Raw genomic sequence first — 6,000 nt, 5'->3', positions numbered from 1 at the left:
AAATTGTTTTTTAATCAAAGACATCTAAATTATTCTCTCCAAATAAGTATTGTCCTTCAATGAAATCAGAGAAAACTACATTGTTGAATAACATCTGGACCTTTCACTTGGATGGGAAGAAGGATTCTAGAATTTGACTGATGATTAGTCTTCACTGTAGATGAATATTAATATATTGATTACTTTGTTTGAACATATTTTCAATGATTGTTTCTCCCATGCTTGACAACTTTTGTTCCAAGTTCTGGTTTGGTAGGAAAAGTTGTATCTTAAAGTTCTGACATATCTTAATTTCTGTGATATTTTTCTATTTTTACTTAGTATTATAATTTTCCCTAATTCCATGTAAAAATAATTTTAACATTCAATTTTGAAATTGTGAGTTTCAAATTCTTGCTTCCTTCCTCCTCACCCACCTAATTCAGAAGGCAAGAAATTTGAAAATGTTTAGTCATTCATACCAGTCTGTCATCTTATAGAAGAAAACACAGATCAAAAGAAAAACAATAAAAATAAATAAATTAAAAATGGTATGCTTTAATTTGAATTTAGGCACCATGAGTTCTTTCTTTTAGGAATGGTTAATATTTTTCATCATGGCTCCTTTGAAATTGTCTTATATTGTTGTAAATTTGCAATTGATCATCTTATAATACTACTATCACTATGTAAAAAATTCTCCTGATTCTCCTCATTTCTCTATAATTCAGTTCATGGAAGTGCTTCCAGGTTATTCTGGGATGGTGAGTTCTAGCACAACAGGCGGGAGATCTCTAGCATGGATGCTAGACATTGGTACAGTCAGCTTGGTTGTCCTGGAAAACCAAGGCCACGAGAGTCCATGTTTACGATGGAGTCCCTTTGTTTCCAGTTGAGAAAATTGACACTTTGCAAGAGAAAATTAACATCTTTCAACAAGAAAACAAATCCTTCAAAAATACAATTGACAAGTGCAAAAAGAATATAATTCTCTCAAAATCAGAACTGGGCAATTGGAAAACTCCTTCAAAAAAAGAATTGACTGATTGGAAAAGGAACTGTAAAAGGTAAGTGAACAAAATTCTTCTCTAAAAGAATATTGGACTCCGTGGAAACTAATGACTTCATGATTCACCAAGAATCTGTTAAACAAAACCAAAGAACCCCCCACCCCCACCCCAAATAGAAGAAAATGGAAAATATCTCATTGGCATGCAAAATGTAAAATAATGATGTAGAGAATATATCCAGGAGAGACAACTTAAGAATCATTGAGTTTCTTGAAAACATTGGGGATAAAAAAAGCCAGAATCAATCCTTCAGGATGTAGTGAAGGAAAATTGCCCTGATTTCATAGAACCAGAGGGCAAAATAGTTAATGAATGAATACATTATTCCCTTCCAGAAAGGGATCCCAAAATGAAAACTCCAAGGAATATAGTGGCAAAATTCCAGAGCTTTCACATAAAAGAGCAAATCCTGCAAGGAGGCAGAAAGAATTAATTTTGGTACCAAGGAGTCACAGTAAGGATTACACAGGACCTGGCTGCAACAACATTAAGAGATTTAATGGTCTAAAAACCAATATTCCAAAAAGCACAGGAGCTTGGAATACAGTGACAAATTCATTTTCCTGCAAAACTGAGCCTTCTCAGGACATTTAATGAAATAGGAGACTTCCAACTTTTTCTGATGAAAAGACCATAGCTAAATAGAAAATTGGACTTCACACAGGAAATGCAAGAGATACATGAAAAGGGAAAAAAGGAAAAAGAAAAAAACTATTATCCAATAAGATGAAACAGGCTACATCCCCACCTGGGAGAAAGATTCTCATAACTCTTGAGCATTGTAATTCTAGTAGAGAGAATATACTTAGACAGAAGTAATGGACACTCATGATTTGTCCTTGACTCTAATAAAATGATTTAAAAATAATTCTTCTTTAAAAAAGGAATACAGTAAAGAAATGGGAGGTTGGGGAAGATTGAATGATGTAAATTATATTACCTAAAGAGGTACAAAGGACCTACTGCAATAGAGGGCAAGAGGGGAGGAGGTTGGAACTACCTGAATATTACTATCATCAGATTTGGCTCAAAGAAGGAGTAACATATACAGACTCAATTAAGTTAAGAAACTTACCTTACCTTTCAAGTATTAAAAGGGGAAAGGAGGGAAGGGGGAGGAAAAGAGGAGCAAACAGAAGGAAGGGAAGGCAGAAGGGAAAAAGGGAAAGAAGAAGGAAAGGGGAGGGGGGTTGTATATAAGGGGGTAAAAATACTGAAGGAGGTGGTATTCAGACGAAAAATACTGGAAAATATGGATAAGGTGAATAAAAGTGAAAAATAGAAACAGAGGGTAGATAGCATGGAGGGCAATAACGAGTTATTAATTATGATGTGGAATGTGAATGGGATGAACTCTGCCATAAAAAGTAAGTGAGTAGCAGTGGATTAAAAACAAGAATCCTATAATATGCTTTTGAAGCAGAGAGATATATATATAAACTAAAGGTACAAGTTTGGAGCAGAATATATTATATTTCAGGTGAAGTGAAAAAGGCAGGAGTAGCAGTCCTTACCTCAGACAAAGCAGCTGCAAAAATCAACCTCATTAAAAGAGATAAAGAAGGAAACAAAATCTTCCCAAAAGGTGCTGTAGACAAGGAAGCAATTTCAATACTAAATATGAATGTCACAATTGGTATAGCATCCAGATTCTTAGAGGAGAAGTTGAATGAATTACAAAAAGACATAGAAAGCAAAACTCTACTGGTGGGAGACCTCAGCCTAATGCTCTATAAACTAGATATAAAAAATAAACAAGAAGGAAGTTAAGGAGGTAAATAGAATGTTAGAAAAACTAGACATGATAGACCTTTGGAGAAAACTGAATTGACTAGAAAGGAATATTTTTTTCCTATAGTACATGGTACCACAGTGGATTAGAGCACCAGCCCTGGAGTCAGGAGTACTTGAGTTCAAATCCAGCCTCAAACACTTAATAATTACCTAACTGTGTGGCCTTGGCCAAGCCACTTAACTCCACTGCCTTGCAAAAACTAAAAAAAAGAAAGAATGAGTGGATCAAAGAGAAAATTACAAATAAATTAATGATTTACCCCTAGACAATGACAATAAATGAGACAACATACCAAAACTTATGGAAAATAGCCAAGGCAGTTGTCAGGAAATATTTTATATCTTTAAATGTTTACATGAATAAAATAGAGAAAGAGGAAATCAATGAACTAAGATTGCAACTAAAAAACTTAGTGAAATAAGAAATTAAAAACCCCCAATTAAATACCAAATTAGAAATTCAAAGTATTAAAGGTAAAATTAACAATATCAAAAACAAGAAAACTATTGGACTAATAAATAAAACAAAGAGTTGTTTTTATGAAAAAAAAATCAAATAGGTAAATCTTTGATTAATTTAACAAAAAGGAAAGAAGAATATAAAATTATTAGTATCATAAATTAAAATGGTTAACTCGCCACCAATGAGGATGAAATTAAAGTAATTATTCAGAAATATTTTGTCCAACTGCATGCCAATAAATTTGATAATCTAAGTGAAATGGATGAATATTTTCAAAAATATAAGTTGCCCAGGTTGAATGAAGAGGAAATTAAATACCTAAATAACCCTTTCTCAGAAAGTTAAATTCAACAGACCATTTTTGAACACCCTAATAAAAAATCTCCAGGGCCAGACGAATTCACAAGTGAATTCCTTCAAACATTTAAGGAACAATTGGTTCCAATTCTATATAAACTCTCTGAAAAAGTGGGTGAAGAAGGAACTTTGCCTAATTCCTTCTATGACACCATATGGTGCTGATACTAAACCAGGAAGAGTCAAAACAATGGAAGAAAATTATAGACCAATCTCTATAATGAATATGGATACAAACATCTTAAATAAAACCTTGTACAGTGATTACAGCAATTTATCACTAGTATAATACACTATGACCAAGCAGGATTTATCCCAGGAATTTATCCCAGGGTTGGTTCAATATTATGAAAACTGTTAGTATAATTGACTCTATCAATAGATGCTGAAAAAGCCTTTGAAAAAATATAGTACACATGCTACTAAATCACTAGAGACCATAGGAATTAATGGATTATTCTTTAGAATGACTAAGGGTATCTATTTGAAACCTTCAGCAAGCATTATATGCAGTGGGGATAAGATAAGCCAGAGTCAATTCCAATAAGATCAGGGTTGAAACAAGGATGCCCTTTATCACCACTGTTATTCAATATTGTATTGGAAATGTTGGCTTCAACAAGAAGAAAATAAAAAGAAATTAAAGGAATTACAATTGGGAAGGATGTAATTAAACTGTCAGTCTTTGCAGATGACAAGATGGTATACCTTGAGCACCCTAAAAGTCATCTAAAAACTACTAGAAGTAGCAATCCTAGTAAAATAGAAGGATGTGAAATAGACCCACATAAATCCTCATCATTTCTATATGTTACTAGCAAGATACAGTTAGTAAGAACTAGAAAGAGAAATCCCATTTAATATAATTTCAGACAATACAAAATACTTGGGAGTCTACCTGCCAAGGCAGACTCAGAAACTCTATGAAAACAACTATAAAGCACTTTTCACTCAAATAAAATTAGACTTAAATAACTGGGAAAATATAAGGTGCTCATGGATTGGCTGAGCTAACATAAAAAAATGACAATTCTAGCTAACTTGAACTACTTATTTATTACCTTACCAATCAAACTTCCAATACATTACTTTAATGAGCTAGAAAAAAAATTTTAACTAAATTCATATGGAGAAACAAGAAGTCAAAAATATCAAGGAATTTAATGAAAAAAATGCAAAAGAAGGTGTAGATCTAAACCAGATCTAAGAAATTAAAACCCCCCAATTAAATATCAAATTAGAAATTCAACCAGATCTAAAATTACATTATAAGCATCAGTCATCAAAACTGTCTGGTACTGGCTACAAAGCAGAGTGATGGATCAGTGGAGACTAGTTACAAAAGAGACAGCAGAAAAGCATCAGAGTAAATTGTTATCTGATAAAGGAAGAAAGAAGATTCCCTTAACAATGCAAACCATGCAAACAAATCTGGACACTCCCTATACCCTTGGTTCCCTGCATAAAAATCCTTGGAAATCTTGGAAGTCTGAATGATTTGTAAACATCCTAATTAACATTCTTAAGGAGCTTTTACTATGGGTAATTCAGTTAGTATGTATAAATCAGTCTGTTGTTTTACTAAAATGGAGTTGGATGAAAGGTCCCAAGGTCTCTTTTGAATTCTAAACTTATGAACATAGTTAAGATAGGTTAAATAAAAAAGAACAGTTAGTAGTGGGTGAGAAGTAGAGTAAGGAAAAATGAGTTAGATGAGAGAGAAGGAGAGGGAGGAAAAGAGAGGAAAGACGGGGGAAAGCAAGGACCACCTGATAAGAGCAATAGTAATGAGGAAACTGACCATTATGAAGGAAAATGAGGAAGAGATGAGACTACAGTTGTGGGAGCAATGCAGAGGAAAAGTCATCTGGCAAGTATAGAACAAACCAGCTGGGTCTCCTAATGATAGAAGAGAGTCCTTGAAGTTGATTCTGAATTTAAATCACACCTTAGTCATTGACCTGCCCTGATATTCTGGAGAAGTCACGTAATCACTGCCAGACTCAATTTTCTCCTCATCAGATTTATGGCCTGGATTGGATGCTTTCAAATGATCCTCCATCTCTATGATCCTCTGAATGACCAAGAAAGAAAACAATTTCTACTTGTAATTAAGCTTGAAATAGAGAAATAGTCGGACAGAATCAGGAACTGAAAATTGGAAGAAGAAAGAAGCAATTTTCTGTAAGAAACCTAAGTATGTGGACTGTGGAGGGGTGGAGGAAGGTGTTGAGAGAAAGAATGAGGGCCCCTAGTGGACTCTTCTGAGTATTCCGAATGACTTGAGTTCAAATTCCTGCTTCACATGGTTATTAAATGTTGGACCTTGGACATTTC

At 33.8% G+C, this 6,000-nt stretch overlaps 1 long non-coding RNA gene across 11 annotated transcripts in view; it reads right to left on the bottom strand.

Moving 5' to 3' along the window:
• LOC141497619 (uncharacterized) overlaps window positions 1-6,000 on the bottom strand; it is a 160,705-nt gene that overhangs the window by 118,683 nt on the left and 36,022 nt on the right. The window contains exon 7 of one of the 11 annotated variants that reach the window (XR_012471385.1): window positions 282-886. The exons of the other annotated variants lie outside the window; for them this stretch is intronic. This is a non-coding gene — a long non-coding RNA (uncharacterized LOC141497619). Of the gene's footprint in view, window positions 1-281; window positions 887-6,000 lie in introns of those variants that run through there. 11 annotated transcript variants of the gene reach the window in all.

Source organism: Macrotis lagotis, chromosome X, assembly GCF_037893015.1.
Source record: "Macrotis lagotis isolate mMagLag1 chromosome X, bilby.v1.9.chrom.fasta, whole genome shotgun sequence".
Lineage (NCBI taxonomy): Eukaryota > Metazoa > Chordata > Mammalia > Peramelemorphia > Peramelidae > Macrotis > Macrotis lagotis.
Note: the sequence above shows the minus strand (reverse complement) of the source record. Positions and strands in the feature narration are given on the sequence as shown.